This window comes from Seriola aureovittata, chromosome 23 (genome assembly GCF_021018895.1).
Source record: "Seriola aureovittata isolate HTS-2021-v1 ecotype China chromosome 23, ASM2101889v1, whole genome shotgun sequence".
Classification (NCBI taxonomy): domain Eukaryota; kingdom Metazoa; phylum Chordata; class Actinopteri; order Carangiformes; family Carangidae; genus Seriola; species Seriola aureovittata.
This window is the reverse complement of record NC_079386.1, coordinates 5,789,361-5,816,515: the sequence shown is the minus strand read 5'-3', so window position 1 is coordinate 5,816,515 and position 27,155 is coordinate 5,789,361. Positions and strand designations below refer to the sequence as shown.

Below are 27,155 nucleotides of genomic sequence, written 5' to 3'. Positions count from 1 at the left end.
CAAGCACATGCAGCTATCATGGTTCGTGGACACTTGACGTCTACAGACGAAGAGCTGAAGTTTGAGGATGAAGTGTGAGTCCACCGCCTCGTCGAAATCAGGCATCCAGAAGTGAGAGATAAGACTGGTCTTAGTGAGTACAGCTTCTGGTAACGGATGGAAACTACAAACAGGAAACATGGGGAACAAGAGGGGTACAATGTGCAACAAAGGTCCCAAAACAGGGTCAAAGCCAAAGCAGGGTCGCTGCTGTGATGAGGTGTGAGTCTCAGCCAGGATGCCTGTCTATTCTCTTGCAGGTTTTTGAGCGACATGGGGTGCTTTATCTTAACTAGGCGCTAGCTTTGGCTTTATCTAAGCTTAATGAGAGATGTAATGAATCAATCAGGTGTATAATGTGGAGTGTATTACAGAGTGCAGAGGTCTAAGCAGGGTTACTGCATATGGCAGGATTTGATTTATAAATCTAGCCATTGTCTTTCAAGCAAGGTTATCAAAAGAATTCAAAAACAACAAGGAAGTGGCCCATGGCTGGATCAGCTCCTGCCTGAGAGACAGGAATGAAACATTTGTATGCTGATTTTCAGCAGCAGCAGCTTGTTTCATTAAATCAGTATAAAACGATTTATTTAGAGTCATTGCTGTATTAAAATACAGTGCAGTAAGAGGAACGGATGATTTGTCTTGATATGAGTTAAAGATGCAGTTGGTTATGTGCCACTTGTAGCCAAGCCTTTATTACTGTTATGCATCTAGAAGAGGGAGGACATGGAAGGGTGAAAATGAGTCAAAGGAAAGACAATAAAAATCGACTTTCCCAAACAAACAAATTGCTTGATGTATAACAGTGACATTTCCCTGGTTACAGAGAGGCGTGTCTGAAAGGCAACAAACCATACTGACAGTCAGGCCTCCACTGGTATAATAAACAGCTGCAAATCACACTGATGAGCACGAGAGAGCTGGGAAACAGTGGGTCGATACAGGGAGTGAAAGATTCATCTGAATAAACCAAATCAATCAAATATTCATCAAGTACTTTTTGCACTTTGACAACCACAAATGACACTTGAGCCTAAGAGAAACACTTGTGGGTGGAAGAAAACACTAAGAAGCAGAACAAATCAGAGACAGAAGAGAAGGAAGAAGGATAGAGCAATTGGTGTTGCACCATTTCTGACGCCCTCTTCAATCATGCTCTTGGCGATGGGGAGCATGGATGTGCTTGGTCATCCCAGAGGCCTCAGCCAGCTGCAGCAGGGTCCCAGTGGAGGAGTCCCCCAAAACCTGAGGAGAGGGCAGAGAGAGAGGAGTCAGCAAAGAAGGAAAAAGAAAGTGAGAGTGGATGAGCCAACACGGTGTAACTCACTTGACACGTAATAGTAACCCTGTGATGGGATTTTGAGAGATTCCGAGTTTTCAAGTGAGCTACAATCAATTAGAATTACACAAATGAGATGTATGAAACATTTGTTTTATTTAAAATTGATACAGTTTTCAACTTAAACAAAACCACTGAGAATTACAGCAGCATTGTGGCATCGCCTCAGTCTCTGGAGGCCATTTTAGCCATCAGAGTCAATCAAACAGGGGCTTACGGTGGAGTGTGTGTGGGTGGGAGGACTCAGCCAGAAAGCCAGACACAGAGAGAAAGAGAAAGAGAGACAGCCACATGGAGGGGACGAACACAAGAGAGAGAAGCAACAGGGATTGATGGGATAACAGCTGACACTCACAGCTTGTAGAAGCGGCAGAGAGAGCGGGCGGCTCAACAAAGCAAGAGCTGAGGTTTTTAACAATGAAGGAGGTGACGCAGACGGAGATGCGGTTCTGACGCAGAGAGTACACCATCAACAGCTTCGGCAGCTCATTACAGCTATTCTTCAAATTACCTAGAAAGAGGAGCAACAGGCAGGAAGGGTAAAGAAGGGAAGCAATTGGCACATAAAGGAACGGATGGCTGGAGTGATGTACAGAAAGAGAGGGGAGGTAAAAAAATACTGAGTGGAAAGAGTTGAGAATATAGAATATGAGGGAGTTAGAAAGACAGGTTTAATGTATGTTGTCATTACGAATATGTAACCGTGAAACTTTCGTCAAACTTGCAGAGTTACCACGAGTCATGAATCACGGCCCTACATCATTAACTGAGCTAGATAAACACTAGACTCTACTCTAAGCTGAGGGGAGAAAAAATGTTGGCAGCAGCTAAATCCTCCTGTGATCACATTAATATTGAGCTCAACTTTGTCAAATCTAATTCCCACTGATGGAATAAAGCAACAGAAGTGAGTGACAGATATCCACAAACCCACACACTCTCTTGCTCTCTGCTCTTTTCAGTGAGTCAGCCATGAATAGATCCTCAGTTGTCAGAAGAAAGCAGAGGAGAGGACACGTATTCATCATCACCAGGGTATAATAATATATACACACTGCAGGGGGACTGTTTTCTCAATCAAATACACAAAGCATACAGCTGTACTCAATTGTCACTGTCTTACCTAAGCGAAATATTTCGGTAAACATTAGAAAAAGCACGATAAAGACACCGACACACGCAAGCTGTCTTTCTTAAACACACACATACACCCTCCCTCACACCCGGCTTCACTTCAGCTTTATTGTTACTGGTGGGAAGAATATTCTCTCTGCAGCAGTAAAACAATAAAAACCTAGTGGGCAAAGCAAAGGTTCCTGTCTCAGAGGTACTGTCTGAAGCAAGTGGATGGAAATGCAGAAGTTGTGCAGCTTATCCAGCTCCATGATGTTGTCCCAGCTAACTGCTCTGACACAGACTTACTCTGAAAAGAACAGTGTGAATGAAGGGGCTGTGTTTGAACTTCTACATAACTTCTACACAGTACGTCACTGAAATTCACAGCGGAACGTGTTTTGGGACATTAAGTGTGTTCCAAGCCTTTGAAAATAAAAAAGATTTGTCCTGCTGGATTATATCAAATCAAACAGGATTCTGTTGTTTTCTTTCGAGTCCTCCTTGGAGGAAGAAGCTGGACTCATCCACATTGACTTGGCACACATCTGGAAGCTGAGCAGCAGCTTTTGGAACTCAAACAGATCACAGCAAGTGTACCTGCAGTAGATAAATACACACACAGTGTTGCCTTAAGTTACTCCTAAGAATCACTGTAAGTCTTGGAAAACAGTGGTTCCAGACGCCAGGGTTAAGTTAGCTGAAACTGAAAGGTCGCAAATTATTCAAAAGTAGACCCCACACATAGGTCTGTTAGTGTTCTTCTCTCATCTTCGCTTTTTTCACATGAGTTATTGGATAATTTTAGCCTCTAAATATTATTCAGATCACTCTCTAGTCGAACTGCTCGCAATTCATCAATATATACAAGCAGTAATGAGGGGTTGCAAGCTGAATTTTTCTTCATTTTAAAGGGTCACAAGCCAAAACCGTTGGAAACCAGTGTGCTAGAATCACATGCACCTCTTCCAAAGGCATATTTCACCGAGTAGACTGCATGCTCTGTAACCACGAAGGCACATTATATTTTGTTTGTCTAAAATCAATGATTACAAGTTATTCTCCACAGTTCTAAGGTTACATCTGAAACTACTTAATGTCACATTACTTAAAATACTTTTCTTCCCTCAGTCATATCATGATTCATGCAAAACAATCCTCGGGTACACAACGCTACTGCGTGCATCAGTCCTTTTACAATATGACCTATCTTTAAAAAAATTGAGCAAACCAAACCCAGCTACACTGACTAGTCCAACACAAATTGTCCCAAAATAAAGGTGAACTACATTAATCAAAATGTAACAGGCTCATTCAGACCAAACCAAACCAAGGCAAATACAACCCAGGAACTATGCCACAAAACTGCATTATTACATTTTTAGCCTGGTACTATAATTGCCTGCAGATAATTAGGCAGATGTAGACATGTGCGTACATTCAGCGCGCATGCAGTGTGGTACTGTCCAGGGTTTAATAGTGTGAATGTAGGCTCATACTGGAAGTGCCAAAGCTCATGCTGTAATTCTGAGAACAAGCTGACTAAGAACAAAGTCAGAGCTATTCTAAAAGTTTGATCCCAGCAGAGAGCTTAGAAGAGGTTGAGTGAGGGGAGAGAAAGAAAGGTACAGAGGAAGAGGATAGGAACAAAGGGGAAGCAGCTAATAGTTTGGAGGATCTAGGAATAAAATATTTATAAGGTAAAATAAGGTTCCTTTAGTCCATCCGTCAGCATTGGTGCAGTGGAAATTAGTCTCTGCTCTAGTCTGCTCTCTACCTCCACAGAGCACTTCTACAATACCCAGTTGTGTTAAATAGCCCGTCTCTTCTCAATCTTTGCTCTGTATTCTTGGGTTGTTTCCATATAAAAAAACACTATAATGTACCACTCCATATGTCATGCCACGTGAGTAAAGTCTTCATTTGTCTCGTGAGTTACATTTACGTCTTCCAAATGTATTATCAAATGTTTACTAATCCTCCCTCGGCTCTCTCCTTCCCCTTTGTCTCTGTCTTTAAACAATTTTTCAACTGACCTCAGCACTGCTTTGCATCTTCACTCAATCCCCATTTCCCCACATTTTCTTTTTCCTCATCCCTCCTCCTCAGCAATACATCCTCTTGCTGTGGCTCCTTACCATCCCTCGCCCTCTGTCCACCACTCATTATTTGTCTTCTCTCTCCCTGCTCCCTCATTAAGAACAAAATCTTCAGCATCGCTGTCAATTACTCATCAGCTGCCACTGAGGGGAACTGGCTGGTAATTCTCTGTAGGTTTATCACTACAAGAGACCAACTGAAAATAGAAAAACACTGATTCAGGCAGCTTCAGCATCATTTTGCTTTGTATGGTTAAATATCTAATGTCACAGTGACACAGTGTTAACACTGTACAGCCAGGCACATCAACATCATCAACTGTTGGCAACCAGCACTATAAGGAGGAGATATGACCAAATCATATAATATAATCCCTCAATCATAATATTGCCAAAATGTATGTTTTACAAACATGTAACTACCCAGATAAGTCATCCTTACATCATTTTTCAAGAAGGGATCACATCCCGCCATGTCTCTCTCATTCTATCTAACTTCTCCCTCAGGTCAACCTCTTAATTCTTTCCAAACACATTTTTGTATTCTTTATTCTTTCTGCTTTCCCTCCCTTCATTATCTCCTCTCAACCCTGAGACCTTTCTTCTTCTCTGTCCTCCTCTCAATCTCTGTGCAACTCTCGTCAAACTCTTTGTTTCCTCTCCACATCTCAACCTCTTCCTTGACCTCCTCCCTCATCATTACCTGACCTCTCTGGTAGCAGCTTGCTCTTGACCATAGTGCTTTTGTTGTTTTCCAGATGCTCAATCAGTTTCAAAATGTCAAATGTTTCAAATATACAAACAGTTCTAGAAAAAAAAAAGAATATTTAGATAATTATTATTTACTGTTTGCTTTAGTTTGAAAACTGAAAAAGTCAAGTTTACAGGATTTAACAGATAAAGCTGTTAAATGTACAAACTGATATGAGCAGAGTTTGTGTATTCATTATTTACATTTTGGGTAAACATGCTCTTTAAATGATCTTTGTTGTATTATATGAAACTTGGAGTAATAGTTCTATTACTTTTCTGCCACAATGGATGGACAAAGAAACAGAGAGGGTCATTGATTATTGGCAAGTCAGAAGGAACAGATGACCAGGCTATTAGACAAATACGTCACTCTGAAACACTGCAGTTGCAATCTATAACTGCCACAACTCAATTGTCCCTAAATGTCACGCTGTGGCTACATTGTGAACTGGCAGCTGAACCAAGTGATAGAGACGGAGAGAGAGAGAGAGGATGAAAGGTCAGAAAAGACCAAAGAGGAAGAAAGTGAATGGCACACACTGGGAAGAAATTGGCCAGAGAAAAGAAAGCAGAGAGAGCAGCGTTCCTGTGGAGACGAAGGACATTTTGAAAAGACGGAGGAGGATGAGAACGATTGTGACCTAAAGATTGGGACAAGTAGTGAGGTGACTTACTCTGCTCATTCTCTGTTACCCAGCCACTCTCCCTCTCCCTGTTTGATACTACACACATCTCTCTCAGACGACATGTTCAGGGCTTACAGGAATACACAGTACTTTAGACACACTTTGCTGAGAAAATGTAACACAGACTGCAGCTGCACAAGTTTAACTTCCTAACTGAAATTACTCTAAGTGTCTTCTCCCTCAATATCTATTTTTTTAATTGTATAAATCTAAATTTAGCCCCACAAGTCTCGTGTTTGGCTTACAGATGGGAAATTATTGTTTTGTGTTTTTTACCTGATCAGCTAAAATATCATAAAAAAGAAAATATTGGTGTTTCTAGTGTTAAGAGATCCGTAAATCAATTTCAGAGTGACAGAAGGTTTCAGTCTTTCATTTTGGTGGTGGGATGACCCCTTTCTTTACTTCTGGATGACAATTTGTGTCTTACATTGTCCTGTTTAGTTGTTCCACAGACAGTAAACATAAGCAGACGCTGTTGAGCATTTGAGATATTGTTTTACTGCTTTGGTGTCTACAGTCTTATCAGTTGCGGAGACATCCCGGTAATGGGAAATGTATTTAGTTATACATGGTGTGCAACCTTAAACTTGCCATTTCATAATTCATAATTTCAAAATGAGCTAATTTGATGAAGCATTTTCACTTTGATTGAGCTCTTGTTTAGAAAATTACAAATGTATACTGCTAAAACAAATGCAGCCGCAGACCAGAGACACAAAAAGCCACACAGAACATACACAAACATGAAAAGAGTTAAGTTCAGAAACTGTTTAGAGAGCAAAGAAAAAACAGAAGTCACAGTAGTTTTGGAAAACAGGAAGGATATATTAGCTCCTGTAAACGTTCTTTATAGCTCTGCCTGGCTTTCAAATGCTGATGTCTTATCTGATATCCAGTCAAAGTAAATCCCTTCAATTTCAAGAGCCTTCCTCAAATACGACCATAATGCACTGCACTGCAACGCCTCCACTGATGGTAGTTCAAGACAATCTGGTTGCCATTAAAGCATAAAGGCCTGAATACGGGCTTGTGTTCTCGTGTTAAGGCAACATGTTTTCAATGCACTGATTACTTTCCTCTACCTGTTAATCTCTGAGGCTAAATTGCTTTAAAGAGACACAGTGGAAAGTTTGGTGGAAGAACATGGGAGGTAACCGGTGGCACAGGCAACATGGGTGATTGCTTCGAGTGGCAAGTGGATGTAGAGTATAAGCTCCAGCTGCTCCAAGGTTTCTATTTGTTGATCCCCACTCGCTCACACTAGGGAAAACAAACTCTTCGAAGTTTAACCCATTGCAAATGCAGCTAAAGGTGGCAAAAGATGCAGAGGAGATCAATGGAAACAAGCAATCAGAGGCCAACAGCCACAGCATTGCCGTAAAGATGGCACAGACTAAGTTGTACATGTCATCAAAAACAAGGGGGAAAGCGAAGCTCGGGTTTGACAGTAATGTACCACAGAGCAGATGCTCCTGATGCGTGAGGGAATGGATTCCCCAAAACTTTTTAAACAAGTACCCACAACAATAACAGCTTTTCATCTTTTGTGTGTAAATGCCCCACACGCAGTCAGTGTGTAATCATCCACACTATCAATCAGAAAAACACCAACAGAAACAATCGGAAAACAAATTTCACCTTGCATTATATTTAAGGGGGAGGGTTATGGGAGGGAGGGATATCAAGAGAGACCTTTCATGAATTCATTCATTTCTGTTCAGCTTCAACTAACCTCATGTTAAAATGTTAAGGTGTCACCCTGTAGCCTCTGTGCAAAACTGACCTAAAATGCTCCTCAGTGGCAGTGAATGTATGGCACCAGCAGCGAAATGTAAAATACGCAACTGTGCAAAAAGACAGACCTGTTTGTACGGGTGCATTGTTTTTCACATCATTAAATGAAAAGCTACAATGAAAAGAATCTGTGTTCTTAAACAAACACTCAATGATCTATGGCTTTTCCCCAGAAAAGAAACTATGCAACAGTGAAGACAAAACTATAGTAATGTCTACCTTGGTCTAATGAGCGGTCTGGCTCTTTTCATCTATACAAGCTTGATCCATTTCAGAGATTGGCTTTGAGTATCCACCATCAGCTGCCATCTTGAAAGAGGAGAAAGCTACATAACTTCAGACAAATAATGTTTTTGTATCACGCGTACTGTACAGACTACACAACAGTAAGAAAAGAAAAAGGAAGCCAAATGAATGACAACAAAAATACACCCTGTAGAGAGAAAAGTAAACCTATACTTTAATCATCACAGAACGTGGAATGATCCAAACATGGATGTAAAGAGAGACACAGTCAGACATGAAGAAGCTTTCACCAAACATATGTTTAAATCAAACTTGCTACATCAAAATCTTTGGCTCACTGCTCCTGCTTGCTGTCACTAGATAGTGCATGTTTCAGTGACTCTGACGCCTGAGCTTGCGAGGTTATACCTCTGTTTGCTTCGGTGATGTCTGTTTGACATCAGCTAAGTCATATCGTCTGCGAGAAATGCAAGAGGGCCGGTGTTACCCAGAGTGCAACAGTGAAAGCTCTGTTTGCTTAATTTCAAAGTGTCTTGTCCTTAGCGTGCTCACTGGACTACGGCTAATCTCAGTCAATAAACACTTAATAACAACTTGTGTGTAAATGCACTGACCGGTGACTCAGTGGAGGACGCGTCTGTGAGCAGGTCTCGGTTGTTCCAGTCCCTCACTGCTTTGCGGTTGGACAGGAAACTGTACAAAGAAAACCATAGTGAACATCTGTGACTCCTGCTCCTGCAGAGAACACAGGCCAGCAAACAAACAATGGCTCATCATCTTTAATACCAAATCCAACATTTTGTCATTTGATTAAGTTAATCTGCAAAAAAAACTCAAGGGCACACAGATATTTTTCTCTGTTACTTTCTTTCACAACTACCATTTTGATTAATTTTCTACTCTGTACTCATAAGGAGAGACACGTTTTCTTGTTTTGTGACCTTCTTTATGATCTCCCCAAATCACCCCACTGCTTTGTGTTTTATGTGTTTTTATCTGTCTTTTTTTTCTCAAGTGTCTCTCCGGTTACAGGGTTGTGATCATCAAGATGAATATTTAGCTCAGTGAGTCAGAGGGGAGACATTTCACATGCATGTCAACGAGCTTCATCATACTTTTCAGAACTTGAGAAAATTATTTTCCACAAATCACATTGTAAGCAGCTTCTAATTAAAAAAAGGAAAACTTGTAGCGTGATATTATTGTGACTGTGAGACTTTGACTCTCGACTTCTTTACTGTGAATTTTCACCTGCTGTAATCCTCTTTGAAAAGTCAAAAAATAAAGGAAAACAAAAAATCAATCACTAAATAAGAATAAATGAGGTTCCAATCCACAGGCAAGAGGAAGGAAGGAGGAATTTTAATGAGTCAGAGCAAAAGACAAATATGTGACATGTATGGACGTTGTGAACAGGGAAAGATACAGATTTAAGGGTGGCTGGAGGTCGACCCATATAAATGCATTGCCAGCCAAATGCTTTTTTAGTTTCTTCCTTCTGTTTTCTGTCTTTTATTATTTTGCAGTCAGTACAATAGCACCACTATTACATCATTCAACTCACATTCTAACCTGCATCTCTTGAAGCTTTTTATTTATTAAGAAATTGCTTTTTATCCCTGTTGCTTGGGTTAAGAGGAATTCCGAGCTAATTTTAACTCATCATTCAGCTGACATTTTTGTTTCTAGCCCTACAGAGATAATGGTATCACTTAAACATTTTGGCCATGATATGCAAATGAGGATGGAAAAAAATAAAAAATAAACCGCAGGTTGAAAATACTACAGATGAACCATCAGGTAGCAAGATAAAGAAAACAGAGGAGGTCTTCCTTTCCTCTCTGTTTCTCTCTATGCATGGTGTGACTGTACACAATCTCCACTTGTCAGGTTTTACTCTGCTCATTTTTAGGGCACTTTAGTTCTCCCATTTTCTCTGTGTTTCTTTGCCACACTCCCAATCTCCTCTCTGTCAAGCCCAAATGGCTCTGTCTCCCTGCATCTCTCCTTTCAATTTCCTTCCCTTATTCAGCCCTTCATCCTGCGCTGCTGCTGTCTCTCTCCCAGCTGGCTCTTGGCCTCCGCCCAGGTGGGCTCTTTGCCCTGGAGGATCATGACAGCCTGCATCACTTGCTCCACCAGTGCTGGGGGACAGCCATGGAACTTGATCTTTGCTGTGTCCTTTTTATTCTGAGACTTCGAAGCAAATGAGAAAGGACAGAAAATGAAAGTGAATAGATGACAGCACAGTATATAGTTAGTATACTTGCTGAGCCACATTTTAATTAATGAAGGTTTTTTCTAGTAATTAGAGATTAACTAGTTCTGCCGGCTGCTCTTTACATTTAGTCTTTTCTGCCCTCTGAATGTAACATCCACTTGTCTGAAGCAATAACTGTAAGAGAATCCTTCTGCCATTCACGATTATATCCGTAAGACTTAACTTCTGAATGCTGAAAAGATCTTAAAGATGTGACAAAGATTTACAGATTTGGGCTAGTCCTTGCTAACACAGTCCTTGTCTAGGATAAACATTTCATTACTTTTCATTCAGAGTTGGCCACATTGGCTACACCAGATCCAGAGGAGCTCAGCGTCTCAGTGACTGTATCTCAGTGACTAAGCTTGCTAAGTCTTTAACTGACGAGGCAGCATAGATGCAGCATATAAAGTGTTGTTCTATGTTGTTTACCAGTCACAGGTTTGACTACAACTACCAACAAGCAGTAGGACTACATATATTACACATATATAATACACATATTTGGATAAGAAGACAGTACAAGAGTCTACAGCCAGGCCAGCGTCTGTGAGTCTGACCTGTAGCATTGCAGTGCTTTGAGCTAAATGCTAAGGCTGAACAAGCTTTTGTTTAGGAGATATTATATTCACTATGATCGCCGTCTTAGTGTAGCATGTTAGCATGTCATCATTTCTTAAATAACATTAAACATGAAGTTGAGCTGAAGTTGATGAGAATGTGATTTGCTTTGAATGTATTTGGTCATAAACCAAAACACTGAAATAGTAACCTGTGCAATAACACAGAGGCAAGAAAAAGTGAGTGAACTACCCACTTTTATAAATATGTCATATGTCTTATGAACGAATACAAGCTCACCAAGGACACACAAATCATTGTGCTGTTCTTTTCCATATTGAATCATTCAAACATTCACAGTGTAGGTTGAAAAGTCACTGATGGAAACAAAGATTAGAGGTGTTGGTTAGAGCCATTTTGGTTGACAAAAAAAAAAAGAAAGAAAAAAACTCAGTCATTTTGAGATTGCTATTCACAAGAAGCATCTGCTGATGTGAAGCATGCCTTGCAAAAAGATATCTCAAAACTTATGATCAAGTTGATTTGCATGAAGCTGAAAGGGTTGCAAAGTCATCTCAGAGAGTTTAGATATTCATTGGTCCACAAACTGTCTATAAATGGAGACGATTTAGTTCTGTGGCTAGCTCTGGGTGTTTAGCAAAGATGACTCCAAAGACACAACACAGAATGATCAATGAGGTAAAAATGAACCGCAGAGTAATAGCTAAAGGCTTATGGGAGTCATTGGAGCTGGTTAGAACACCAAGACACTCCACAGTGCTACTAGGAAAATACTGTGGACTGATGAAACTAAGGCTGAATTGTTTGAGAAGAACAGGGAGCACTATGTATGGCCTAAGACATCATCCTAAAGTTGAAGTATGGTGGATGGAGGATCATGATTTGGGGCTTTGCAGCTCGCCATCATCAAGGCGAAAATAAATTCCCAAGTTTATCAAGGTCTCTTACAGGATAATGTCAGGGTGGCTGTCCACCTGCAGCAGAACAACGATGCTAAACATCAAAGTAAAGCTACTACAGAATGACTTCAAACTAAGAAAATCCACCTGTTGGAGTGGCCCATCAGAGCCCACAACCCACCAGAGATGCTGGGGAACAACCTGAAGAGACCTGCTCATACCAGACGTCCTGAGAATATGTCTGAGCTGAACTTCTGCAGAAGAATTCTACAAAGTTCCTTCTGAACATTGTGCAGCTCTGATCAGCAGCTACTGGAAACTACTGTTTGAGGTTACTGGTGCCAAAGGAGGTTCGTCATCTTATTAAATCCAAGGGCTTACTTTTTCTGCCAGCACTGTGAATGTTTAATGAGTGTGCTCAACAAAGACATGAAAGATTACCATTTTTTAATGCATTATGAGCTTAAGAACATTGCATTTATCTACATTTTTTACTTATAAAGATCAGATACCATTATATGACCAATCAATGCAGAAAACCAGGTTTTTCCAAATGATTCATGTCCTTTTTCTTGTCACTGTATTTCTCTTTATAACCTTTTCATATTGTGTAAAAAAACAAAGTCTTGTTTCTGTAAGTATTTGTTTTGCCACAAAGGTCATGGGCTAAACTAAATGTCCATAATGTGTTGGATAAAAATAGAGGGCAGCTAAATGTTGTGGGAAAAAAAGGTGTTTTAGTTGCAACAACAAAAAGGTTTAATGTTAGAGCTAATATGGCAAGGCACTATACAAAGCCTACCCTCTGCTGCCTGTCGGCCTCTGTCTACTGCTGTGATGGACAGCTACCTGTCACAATGTGTCTGGATCTCCACCACCTGCCTCTTGGCCTCCAGATCCACAGACATGGCCTCCACCTTCTCCCATGTGTCACTGATCTTAAAGAGGCCATAACACGGCTTGCTCACCTGCTCCCCCTCACAAACACACACATACATCCACGTTTTACTATACTCATGGGGACCCACATAAAGAATTCTCACCCTCATGGTTTTTAGACCCCACAAATGCAGTAGAACATACACGCACACACACACACACACACACACACACACACACACACACACACACACACACACACACACACACACACACACACAATCAGATGAATGACAGTGATTTTAACAGACACAGGTGTTGAGTGAATTGGAAGTCAGTCAGAGCCATTTCTCCACCAAGGACGATTAATGAAAGTCAGGAAGTTGGCAACTGTAAAGTGAGTGAAGAGAAAAGTCGAACTGCAAAGAGCCAGAGAGCAGATACTTTAAGAGGAGTTCTTCTTTAATTTTCTCTATTCTTTCTCCTCCAGAGTTTGATAACAGGTTGTCCCATTATCTACAAATGATGAATAACATCCACACGAGACTTGAGCAGGTAAGCTATGTGCTCTTGTCAATTCTGTTTAAGGTCCAGACTGAAACATTTAAGACCTGAAGTACAGAACAAAGGATGGAAGAATGGAGCACTGAAAACACCTGGGCCTTTTTTTCCAAAAGCCTGAAATAGATGATCCTTAATTTACGTTTGCAGGGTGTTTCCAAAAATCAGTGTAACTTCAAATGCACTCAGAAAAGATAGTTTCTTAATTGCCTCAGAGCCAGTTTTGGAAGACTAAGAGCATTTTAAAGGATACAATAGGTTTGGATGGTTAACAGAAAATTTAATTAAATTCATTATCTTTTCCAGCACCATGGATAGGGCTCTTCTGTTGTTGTAAAAAGTTTGATAAAGTGTTTGTAGAAATCCTTACAATGATTATTGGGAACTTGCTAACTGAAGTAAATCAGGTGATCATGTGGGTAACAACCATAAATGTTAATAAAACTGATTGTAAAAACAACAAAGCCTATCCTTAGTAAATGAACATGTTTGTATAATTTTACTTTTTGCAAAGATCATATTAAATTATGATAAACCATTGTGAGAAAAAATAAAAGTATAAAAGCTATTGCTCTCTGACATTACAAGACAGCCAAAGCTAAATCAAGCATTGTGGAAAAGGGCTGCAAAACCCTAATTTGAAATGAGGTCTGGTCGAGAGGCTTGCAAATGTAATTAAAGTCAGGTCATGTTTAATGGGCACGAAAATGAAAGCCTCCTGATGTGGAAAGCAGAAAAAAGCTCTCTGTTCCTCTTCAGCCATGTTCAGATTACTGCCTTCACTCCAGACAGCAATCCTCTCCCCTCTCTCTCACTTCCATTCAAAGGCTGCTGGACTCACGAGTTGGCCAGCCACAAAACCTTAGGATATCAGCCGGGCATCTTTGGGGCCGCTCACTGTACCAGTCAATGATAGTGCAGTTGATGAGCACTGGGTCGTGAATAAGGCAGCTTCACCGGGCAGCGGCAAACACACATCCGTGGATTTAAATGTGATTTTTTTTAAAGCTATAACAACCTCCGTTATATCCCTGAGAACACAGAGTCTGTCGAGTAGAACAGGTGTCTTACGCAAGGATCCTTTCAGATGTGCGACAATCAGCCCTGCAGTTCCTCAGATGTCACAGACGAGCAAGAAAATTGGCCTCCTTAAACAGCATGACCCAATTCAAAAGCACAACCAACAAATAAGGTAAAGCAAAGTCTGCCCGAGACCTACAGTGTGAGTCGGTGAGTTTAGCTGGTTAATTGGTGTAGAGGGGCTCCCTGAGCTCGAGCAGTGATATGGATCCTGCTAGCAGCTAGTGGTCAGAGGGCCAGGACGCCTTGTCACCCAGAGAATGGTGATTAGCTCTGGCTAATGGTGCCTGCCAGCCCAATTAGTGGCATAATGTGTGACCACTACCCTGTGCCACTAATTACAACCAGGCCGTGAGAGTGTGTGTGAGCGAATCAGAGAGAGACGGAGGGAAAGAGGTGTTTTGTGCAAAAGAATGTGTGTGTGTGTGTGTGTGTGTGTGTGTGTGACGCCAGTAAGAGAAAGAATTAAGAATGAAAAACGTGTGTGCATGTGTGCTACATCTGTGTGCATGCGCCACAGCATCCACCCTGTCATTTCTAATTACAGCGAGTCTCAGGTCTTTGCTACAGCATCGCCCAGCTTACTAGACCTCATTTGCTCGACACCGAGCGTCAATCAGCCATTAACACACTGATTAATGGTGAGACATGACCCACTGTCCTCAATGCAATGTTAAGGAGCTGCTGACATAATTTCATGTAGGGATTTAGGACCACTGTATTTCAATTTATTTATTTTAACACGATTAAAGTGCCGTTAATTCAGTGGCCCCAAAGAACAAAATCAAAAAAGAGCACAATGACAAACATCAAGGAACAGTGCTCCAAATACAGAAATACCCTAACACGTAGCCTACGGTGGGCAAAATGGAAGATGAAATATAGCAAAGCGTTGATGAACGGCTGTTACTACGTCTTGGGCAGGACTGAACACAATCATGTTCCAGTGCTTGTTGAACTTGATGAAATTCCACAGTAAATACTGCTTTACACAGCAGCTTATTCTCCTCAATTTAACATGTTTGTCTGAATATGAAATTGTTTAGACAAAAAAAATTGGCCATGACTAACATGATAAATCAATGTGACCCACTCCTGACAAAATGACTGGTGAGTCAGTCTAATGTCAGCGCGCGCACACACACACACACGCACACACACACACACACAGTGACAGAATTATAGTAGCAACGCATCTCTTCCACTTTGGTGTCACCTTGTCAAATTCCCTCCACAGAAAATGTAAACATACAGATTAACTTTGGAACATGCACTAATTTAAACATACAACTGGAATAAATATGTCATTTGTTCATATAAATAGCTAGAGAATCTGTTTTACTGCTGTAGATCTGAATTTTACTCTTCATAACTGGACCAGCTTCACCTCAACATGGCCAATGTGACATGAGGTGGCAGACATCATTCAACCTCGTGGAAGCTTAACAGAGAAAACAGCGTGCACTTTTGTGTGATGTGTTTTGTTCACTCAGCCGACCCTTATGTTCTGTACTATGCTGAAGCAGAGTTGTTTACTTGTGAGAGGAGTTTTTACGATATTATAAAAGTACCCTGCAACGTATCAGAAATATACAATACCTGAATGTAATCCCTTGTTGTTAAGGCAACAATTCACACACGGCTGGAGAGAAGCTGAAGAGTGCCATTAAGTGCTGGGGCTCTTCAACCTAGAAGCACTGCAATGTGATTCACACCGTGCTCTTTTTCATCAACCCGTGTGTCGACGGCTTGGAAGTTGGTGTATGTGCACATTGAGTACCTAGCCAAACACATTAGCAGATGAAATTTTCTGCTCTAATTATGGTTGTACAAGCAGGGCTATTCATCTGTGTTAATGTACTTATTGAGGACTACAGGTCAGAACAGTGTGAAACAAGAGGGAACAGGATTGTCAAAGAGAGGAGAAGATAAGAGAGGAGAGCAGGAAAAATGGGGGCTGGGAAAATATTGTGCACCAGCTGATGTAGGACACAGTGTGCTGCAAGAAACAATGTCAGATTCCACCTGAAAGGCTCTCCCACTGGGCTCATACTGAGCACTATGTGAAGGTTGTTCCTGACTCGCTCCATCAGGTACCTGAACAAGTTGGAGTCTCCATCACATTGTCTTTCCTGGCAGACTCTGACAAAGCTACAGGTCGACAGATAACGGTTCAGTTATATGTTACACGGATTCAAAATAATGTACAGTATTTTTCTAAAATAGCTTCTCATAGTCTTCAGTCAGCCAGGAAGTCAAACTGATCCCAGCTCTCAGACACTGGCTGCACTGAAGGTGCTAACAGGAGAGAAATGCATCATCTGCTGTGTATACAACTAAGCAGTAAAACATTTTGAACAGCGATAAGTAGCTCACCACATCAAGATGAGTCACACCTGTCTCTGACTGTTAATTTGTATCACACTGCATGGCTGACTGATTCCTGAGGAAACAGTTACAGTTAAATAAAAACAATGTGAAGAGACAGACAGTTTCAACAGCAGACTGCAAGGCGGTCTCTGCAGGCTTGTTGTCTGAAAAAAAGTGTCTCAACTGATAAGAATTACTGCATTCACTGCTCTGTATTTGTCTGTTTTACCCTCTGGTCTTTATCATTCTGTTCATTCAAATATAAAACTGAACACAATAGTAACATTGTTACTGCCAAGTATCAAACCCACTATTCTGACGTTACAACAGTAAGAATGAACAATTTCCGTTGTTATTCAAGTGGAAAGAACTTGTAGAATCAAACTCTTGAAGAGTCAATCTAAATCAATACAGATGTTTTAGAGCCACATAAATTTAGGTTTAGAGTGGAACGACCTAAATACAGTAGAGACACACATTTGAGTCATCACAGAATTAGCACCACAGTGTTCTGAAGGAGTAGATATTTGATTTAAAATATTGGTTCCCTGCGGATTCAACCACATTTGTCTAGGTAGTGGGTAAAATCTCAAACTTATGGCACCTTTGTGTTCAATTTTAGTCGCTCTACAGAAATCCACCACTGTGTTACTTGTTGATTCCATATGAAACATTTTGAAGTATGTAATAAAGAATAAAGCCAAAACTGCCTCTTGACTTCCAAAGACAAGGTCAGAAAACTCATCTTCTATAATGTAGCTGACTGAAGAGGATGAGCGGAACTAACAGTACAAAGGCAGAGGTGATTCATCAAAATGGTAATTAAAGTCATTAAGTCAGGACCCAAACTTCTTTATCCTGTTTTTCACCAAATCATTGAAAAAGTCATTAACCACAAATTGTGCCCAGTGTCCACTGAACAGGTCTTTCATGGCCTTTCTCATTGGAGGAGAAATTCTATCTGTGGGCTTTGGATTAGACGTCTGTGCCTTTAACTGGGAAAATGTGAATAAGATTCACTCTAGCTGCTTATACATTACTGTAGTGTCTCTGAGCAAGATACTCAGTCTCCAGCTGCTCTAGTGGAGCTTTGTATGTAAGGGGTATTTCTCTGCTGTGAATATGAACAAGCATTTGAAAGTGTAGCCAGGTGTAAAGTGTAGAGCAGGACTGTGCTCAGTCAACCTTTCCTGGATAAATAAAAGTTGAAGGAAAACAGAATGCTTGATTATGTCAAAGAGATTCATAAATAAGAATTACCTCTGCCTCCACATTCAAAATGCCACTTTGTTGATACTGGAGTCCGAAACAAAGAAGCAGATAGAAGGGAGCTACTTTTTAGCAGGGCACCAAATATGAGATGACAGGAAATAAGTGTGACAAATGGCGTCAGTGTAAAGTGTCCCATTTAGTGGAGATAAGCAACATAAGGGCGGCAGTCTAAGACAATTAATATTTAACGTCCAGACAGTCACAGCAATATCATTCACTGCAATTATATGCAAAACGAACTTCTCTTACAAAATCTGAAGCACAACAGTATCTATCCTATGATTGTGATAAATCATTGTGTATTGAAGAAACAGCAGAATGAAGAATGTACGAGCTGAGCTGTGGTCTGTTACAGAAGACTGATGGAAGTTATATGAGCTTATGGTTTGATCTTATCTCGTTTCATCGCTGTCTTTGCTTCCAGTTTTCCTTGTTTTAATTTCTTAGAGGTTAGAGTGGTTTCCTCAGCACAAGAGGGCTTCAGATATAATCATGTACTTTCTCAAACATCAGTGAATGTGCATCACTTATGTAGTACCAGTGTGTGTGTGTTGGTGTGTGTGTGTGTGTGTATGATCTCACCTTGTCTGAAGTCCTGCTTGCCGTACATCTTGGGGACTTCCACCTGGTGGCCATCACTGACAGGCTCTCAGTCTGCCCGACAGAGGGGAAAACACACACAACCACACTGATATAAACACACTTGCACACAGATACAGTAAGCATGCAAAACTAAGCCCTTGCAGAGTGACTCACACTGTATCTGCAAGACAGGCGCGTCAGCAAGTGTCTTTCTGTCTTTCACACTGCAGCTGGAGACTGAACACTAGAAGAGCGTACTAAAAGTAAACCATTGAAACTTATTCAAAGATACAAGGACATTCATCACATCTCACCACAGTTACGGTAAATGGACTATAGTTATAAAACACCTTAATACCTCGGCAGTTACAAAGCTCTTTGCAATTTTGCCTCTCATTCACTGATTCACACACACACACACACACACACACACACACACACACACACACACACACACACACTGATGGCTACAGATCTGCTGTTCAAGGTGCCAGCCTGCCTATCAGGAGCAACGTAGGGTTCAGCATCTTGCCCAAGGACACATGGAGGAGTTGAGGATCGAACTGCCAACCCAGAGATTAGTAAACAACCTGCTTTACTTCCTGTGCCAAACATATAGCAGTTCACACAGAGCATATTACTTACTGCACAAGCAAACTGAGGGAGACAACATAACCAGATGCTGCTCAGAGGCACTGATTGTATTAGAAGACCATACTTGAGGTAGTGCAATTAGATTTGTGTGTGTGTGTGTGTGTGTGTGTGTGTGTGTGTGTGTGTGTGTGTGTGTGTGTGTGTGTGTAGGGGGGTTAAATGCATGAGGGTGTTGTGTGTGTGGCAGAGTCTCTCACTAAAAATGAAAAATGTACGTTGGGTGCTGCGGGGTTCTGGCTTTAGAAGATTATTATATTGCATGTGATAAAATCTGCTAGACTGCATTCATACAGTTTTGATTAACTGCCAATATCCTCCATTTTCCTTAGTCAGTGGAGCATCTGATTAGCACTGTCATCAACCTTTCACTCTTTGTTCCCAAAAACGCTTCAGATTTCTCAATTTTTTACAAGAGTGTCGTTTGTGTTAATGGTAATCCATTCACACCTCCACTAACCTGCATTACCCACACACACACACACACACACACACACACACACACACACACACACACACACACACACACACACACACACACACACACACAATAATGCACAAACTTAATGTACGACAACACAAAAGTACTGTACACAAAAGCCATTAGTGGCGTGTTGAGCCATGTTGTTTCTATAGTAATGTACTGCTATTGATTTGCATTGGTGTGTGGTAAAGTGGCACATTGACAGCAGTGTGTAGACAGCAGAGCCTGGTGCTGAGAGGCCTTCTCTCTTTCAGCTACAGGGTGGCTTTTAGCTGAGCCTCATGCTGTGTTTTTCAAAAGAGTTTCAAACTGGGTCTGAATCATAAAACTGACAAACAGTGAACACAGCAAAGACCCATCAGAGTGCAGCTGATGAGGGCCTCTTATATTGATTGCGGTAATGTACTGGATTGACTGGGTAGAATGTGACGAGTGGATTTGACGCTGTGGGTTGATCTATCAGTGGAATTTTATGCACCGCGTGCCCATTTAAATGTGTCTGAGTGTGTGTGTCGATGTGTGTGTTGTGTGATGGCATCTTGGAAGAGACAACCAAGCTTATGAGCACTATGGTGAGGGTTTTTCCTCGACTTTCTTCATGTTCATTAGGTCCTGATACACAAGACACACTCGGGAAACCTAGCTAATATACACACACGCACAGAATGAAACACACATAAACACACATCCATATCTCCTGCTGTATTCATTAATCTGTCAGTTAAGATATTACTATCGATCGACTCTTTAAATGATTATTAAACCAAAGTCCCTGCTAATCCATCATCTTATCTGTGAGGCCATCTTTACACCATGACATCACTGTGTGTTCAGTAATAAATGTACCAAATATTGGTTGTGTATCGGGCCAGACGCTGTGATGAGTGAAGTTAAAGAGTGAGCCCAGCTTCTCCATCAGAGAAGCAAAAAAAAGGCCTCCATCACTGTGATCTGCAAGCCGGTCTGACAAAACCCGAAATCAACAATGTGGCATGATATTCAAATTAACCATATCAGGATAAACCCCTTGAAATGTACCACCTTACTTTCAAAGAGAACCTCGGAAACTTTGTATGGCGCTGGTTGCGAATGGAAGTAAAAGGTAAGAGAACGATATTTAATATGATAAAATCATGAAACAAGCCGTCACTGAACTGTAATGTTTATAAACGGTGATCACTCACTGCTGCGTAGGAATCACTTTTGGATTTTAATCTTCTGTTTTACTTTGTACACCGGTAAAAAGTCTTTCCACCTACACAGAAAACAAACCTGATAGCACTTTCATTTTGGCAATCAGGGCAAACACAGAACATTTCAATTACAGAATGGGATGTTCTTCCTTGTTTCAACCCTGTGTCTGATTCAAGCTAATAAAGTGGGTTTTATTTTTGCATTAAACTCTTGCCTAGTGCAGCTTGAAGTTTATTTGCACAACATTAGCGCTTAATTGGAATAAAAAAATAAAAAAAATATGACAGTGAAAAAGAAAAGAGGGGAAGCAGATGCAATCAATGATATGCCGCTGAGATAAAAAGGCTTAGATCAACTTCTCACTTCAAGACAAACAACAAATCAGAATGAAAATCTATATCACTACTATCACAGGCAAACAAAACCAAATACAATGAAAAGAAAGAAGAGGAGAATATCAACTGGATTCATAAAACAACTAAAGAAATGATAATCATTTATTCATCACTAAAAAGGAAACAACACCTGTACAGCCCTTCAACAGTCTGTGTGGCTTCAGAACAGCAGTAACATGCATTAAAAATTGAACTGTTTGATGGTTTGAGATCTTAATAAAGCAGAATAACAGATTTTAGGAGGAAAAGCATTCATATTCCCGCTTGACAAACAATCTTGACATTTTCAAAAAGTGATAATCATCCTTCTAGCTGATAACAGGACGCTATTCTCAGACAGTGTTGTCTCTGCCATAATAACACTCAACACTGTATTTTGATGCAACAAAAATGAGACATTTTATACAGCAGCCTGTGTTCAGCTGTGTTAGAATGACCCCTCATCTAGCCAGTGACCACATTCAAACTGGTCCAACTGGACACTGGAGTGGGAGGCTCCTGAGCTAAGACAGGTTAACATAGATTGAAAGTAACAGTGTAATGCGTTGGTTTGTGCTATTTCTTTGTTTTTTATGTCTTCTCTTCTCTCTCTTCTTCTCTGACAACAGCAACCATAAATCTAATTGGTAGGTCAAGAAAAAAATAAAAATAAAAATAAAACAGATGAACATGACATTAATATGTCTGCCTCTTTATTGCCATTGATTTGGTCATGAAAATGTAAACTATAATTATGTCAGAAAATGTAATAACTTTGCAGTGGATTTCAATTGAGTCGTTAGATTAAGTCAAAAGATTTTCCATAAAAGTGACGGACCAGTTCTGATGTCTTCTCTACATACTGGTCAATAATGCTATCATGCATGAAAATCCTCCAATGAATATCATGCTCATATCAAGATTTAGCTACGTGTTATTGTAGTGGTAGAAAATATGTGTAATCTATACTTATAGAATGGATAAAACCGAGGAGATTACAAGCAAAGATGAGTGGAAATGCGCTCATGAAGTATTGATATTCAAATATCCAGGTGATATCATCACACATCTGGAGGGACAAGAAAGTGGAAGGAACACAAATAAAAGACAGACAAAAGAGGGAGGTAGATGCAGGTTACCTGCGGCTCTCGTGGATCCAGTCTGGTGATGGTGTTTTGTTATCAGGGGGCTCTGGGTGAGCTCTCAGCAGACCCTGAAATACCAGAAGGAGATAGAGGATTGTTGTGTGCCTTTTGACATCTAGCATACACTATTTTTTTTATCTTATGTAAACAAAATGTCAACCACTGTGAATATTAAACTACATATATTATTCAAATAGATAAGGTTCTATTTTGTCCATACACATTTGCTATAAATAACCAAAAATAAATGAAAACAGAAATCTCCCTCTGCAGTGATTTAACTCTTTATCCCCTCCAAGATGAAAATTCATGACATGAAGTGAACTGACGAAACGTGTCTCAAGTTTAGAGTCTCTAATCAATATAGAATAAGGACACCTTTAATTTGCCTTATGATGCAGTAGAAGTAAAAGTTTTTAAAATCAAACGTTTCTGCTTTTAGCCCATTAAAAATCCCTATTTCTGGTCGTGCCCTCATGTAATAATACTGAATTATACAGTATATAATATAATCAGATAATTATACAAAACAAACAAAAGCACATGATGAATAAGAGCACGTAATGATGGGCTACAAGCAGAGCTATTTCTTGTGACTTTTAGTTTAATGAGGCAACGTGGCAATTGTTTCCTCATTCAGCAGCAGCAGCACTGGACCGTTGGAGATGTTTGAACCTAAACAATGAGCGAGAATTTGACTAGTGAATCTGACACAGCGAGGATGAGGAGAATAACTTCCCTAATAAAGTGTGGGGTAGCAGTGATATGTCAGACACTGGTGCAGCAAGCCAAGCAGGAAGCAGCATCTTCACAGGCGAGGGCCAGACTTCAAGATTTCAAAAATCATTTTGAAAAATACTGTGATTACTGAAATGGAATAATTTTCTAGCTACTTTCGTGAAACTTCGGGGTTACAAAAAAAAAAAAAAAAAAAAAAAAACCCCTCAAATAATTTTGTTTTGACAAAATGACTCTGGGATTGGATTGAGTTGAAATTTCCAAGATAACTATAATTAGGTTTATTTCCCTTTTCTTCAACACATTTTTGAGGAATTGTAGATCCATCATTGTACTGTGCATTGTGTGAGATACTGTATCCCTGAGGTTAAAGAGGTAGTATATCTTGGCTGGAGCAGGAAGAAAATGAGCTATAACGGTGTGTTCTCTCCAATGGGCCTCACCTCCTCCTTAAACCCCTGTAGTTTCATGGTACTGTAGATCCGCCTGGGCTGTCTGTATGGAGAAGACCGTTCAGGGCTGTAGATCTTGTAAATTATATATTCATATCAATAAGATACATGGATTTTAATGTTGCATTGGTGAAGTCAAATAAAGAAAGAACAGGAAATGCAGGGAAGAGGATACAGTGATGAAAGATGAATGAGGCTAACAAAGCCATTTCATGTTGTCCACTTCACATATTCAAGAGGCGAGGCAACTCAACTAATTACTTCCTGAATGCAATATGGCTAAAAAGCAAATTTATCTCGTTCCTTTGTGGCAGTAGAATACGCGGGCAGGACAGGATGAGAGTGGAGAGAGGGAGATGAGAACAAATAAGGACTGAAAACTGGGAGCGAGAGAGGAGAGAGCCGGGGACAAGTGGCGGAGGTAAGATGGACAAGGAAAGGTTGAAAGGAGCACAACAACAGAGATGAAAGACTGCCAGAAAATTGAAAAAGACTGAAAAGAGACAAGAGGTGAGCTGTAGAGGGAGTGAACAATGAGCGGAGAGACCAAAGAAAGTACAAAAAAAGCCAAATAAAACAAGAAAAGAAAAAAAGAAGAAGAAGAAACAAAGAGAAATTGAGGAAAGCAGAAAAATGGGATGGGGGAAACATTTGCAGGGAGCCTTTCAGTCAATCATAATCTCCTGGGTGTTGGATATGAGAGAGTGCAATTTTGCAGTGGTTATCATTATCATCACGGCTATAATCATAATCAGGGTAATTCCAGTGTGGCGAGATGGAAAGGCGGATGGCAAAGGGTGATGGAGGAGGATAAAATGTCAGATAGGGGGAACAAGGACATTACTGGGTGTAACCATGGTGAGATGCACAGGGACAGTGATACAGTAGGTGGATGAGAGTAAAATAAGGACAGGGGGTGTGGAAAATTGAGAGATTGCTGAAATGAACACAAGCCTCTTTTAATTAAATCACAAGTCACAATTATCAGGTTCTAAATTCCTGTGTATTGTGTGTTTTACTGAATAATGTTAGTTTTCAGGACAAAGGGGAGCAATGGCGATGGAATGAAAGAATAATATAATAAGGGTTTTTTAGATGGCAACAGTAGAGAAAGGGTCTGAAACCCTTTTCAAAAAATGACACTCTTGTAGCCACCCAATTATTACCCAATTTGTAAAACTGTGACTGTCTGCTGTTTAGATACTACTACTACTACCACCACTGATGGTACTAGTAGTAAAAATAATGTTAATAATAATCATCATTCTCACCATCATGTTGATCAAAGCTCAAAGTTCTCTCTCTATATATAAAACACAGGGAGTATCTATGAGACCAGACCAGTGCTAACAAATAAAATATAAAGTCATATACTCTAGCACATATATATGTGAAAACGAGTCAGAATATTCATCTGTATAACAGAGTGCTCTGTATCAAACTGTACTGGAAAACTTTCAAGACCTGGACTTTATACTGTATGTAATGAATTATAGTACAACACTCACTAAGACTGAAATTATGGCTACAGTAGGACACAGGACTAAGTAGGAAAAGTGGAACCTTAAGGGAAAAGGAGATGATTAAGTCAGCCGGACTTACATCAGTGAAGGTACTTGTGATGAGGTTGAACTGACTCTGTAAGTGGACACAGACGTGAGTCCTCCCACCACCAGGGGGCACCATGGATGCCTGTAAGAACAAGTCCTAACAAATCAGACACTGGAAACAGCAGGAACAAACACATACACATGATGCAAAATTGGAAATACAGAAAATTACAATTTGAAGTCTAATTATTGCTTTAGTAACACACACCTATGAAAAGAAATATCTTTCATAACATGTAGCTTTTGTGATACAATTAGTGGCACACAACGAAAAGAAAAGGTAATTAAGGCCGGTAATCAAGAAGCAATTATGGGGGAGACACTAAGGAGGAAGAAAAATGATGATGTCTCACAGTAATCTCACACACACCTACACTCTGAGCTCACTTGCCCCGCAACAAAAGTACTCTTTCACCTTGACAAACATAAGGGTGTGTTTCTGGCGGTCACACCAGTGGCCTTAGTCCAGCGCTGGCTGGGAGCCAATGCGGCCGAGTCCTGGTATGTTAAGATCGACCATCAAGCAGAACAGGTGCTTTCTGACTGCTGGCACAAACACGCCTTCGGTTTTCTTCTCTATTCAGCTTTCCACTACGGCCTGGATATCATTAGAGGTGTTCTGGACAGTGATGGAAACATGGAGGGAGATATAGAGAGAACCATGCACTTAGTGTTTTTCATTGTGGAACCAAGCAGCTGTTGCAGCAGCTGTTTAAACTTGGCCGATGATAAGTGCTTATTAAGATGAGATTTACACATCACTGAATTAACTGCACAATCTAGTCTTACTATAGAGCTTAGTTGTTACTAAATATTAACACCTAACACCTACAAGGCATAAAAGACTGAGAAACACAAGAATTAACCTCGCCATGAAAATAATACACTATTTGGCAAGTTTATTGTGAGTAGAAAAGGTGAACTGGAGAGCTGTCAGGTACTGTTTCACTCTAACGGCACAAATAACATCATTTTTGTCTATATTTGTATAGACAAAAATAAAACACTGCCTGCCTCTATTAGTGAAAATGCAACCAAGATTATTTTGCTGCTTGGTCTATTGAGGCCGATATTTATAGAATTACTAATTTATTTCTGCAGAAATTCTTTTGATTATGATGTTTTTTTTTTCTTTGATTGTAGTTGATTTGCACTTTACATTGAAACACTTCAACTTTGAACTGAACCGAGTTTTCATGGAACAGGTTAGAAAATGCTACCTGCTGCTTCTTGCTGTGTTTTCAACCCAATCCTCGAGGAAGCATTTATCTGACCTAATTAATGATGCATTTCAGGTGCAAAAGAGGGACTCGTGATACAGATAACTACATTTATGATGATTTGTTTGTTCACCTTAATTCCACTTAAATGTCATGAGCTGAAAGTAATTCACTTCAGCAGATAAACTATAGCAAATAACCAAAGAGAAAAAATGTACACCATACAACTAACCTCTGTATCTAAAATAATACTCGAGAACTCTGGGAGTCAGAGTTCCCAGAAGCTGCTCAAAAATTCATTTTCAGAGACAAATAGAGGCTTTGGACTAAAGTATTAAAATAGGGGCGAGAGTAAAAGAGTGAAGGAGGAGGAGATGGATTGATACAGGCAAAATTATTCAGCCAGGTGAAATGCATCAAATTGGAGAAGATAAGGGGAAAATAAGAGAAATTGAGCTATTAAAAGAGGTGCATGACTCTGAGAAAAAAAAACGGAAGGAAGAGGGAGAGTGAAGCACTCAAAGAGGCTAGAGAGAGGAAGATGAATAGACGTGCATATGAACAGAAGGAAGGAGAGTGGATGAAGGATAGAAAAGGCAGAGAGAGAGAAAGCAGGTGTAAGATTCATGGAGAGCACTTATCCCGAAATATATATGAATCCGTGGCAGGAAATGAGACAGATGCAGAAGAGAGAGGAGGGAAAAATGGCGGGGAGAGAGCTGCCAGG

The 27,155-nt window shown here is 40.3% G+C and overlaps 1 long non-coding RNA gene across 1 annotated transcript; it reads right to left on the bottom strand.

Annotated features, from left to right (window-relative positions):
• Positions 1-1,124: 1,124 nt before the first annotated feature.
• LOC130164728 (uncharacterized) lies at positions 1,125-25,816 on the bottom strand. The gene is made up of 7 exons (XR_008826651.1): positions 25,624-25,816; positions 25,201-25,290; positions 23,590-23,641; positions 22,403-22,476; positions 18,561-18,632; positions 8,690-8,768; positions 1,125-1,287 (listed from the first exon to the last, which is right to left on the bottom strand). It is a non-coding gene; the product is annotated as an uncharacterized LOC130164728 (long non-coding RNA).
• Between the last annotated feature and the right edge of the window lie 1,339 nt (positions 25,817-27,155).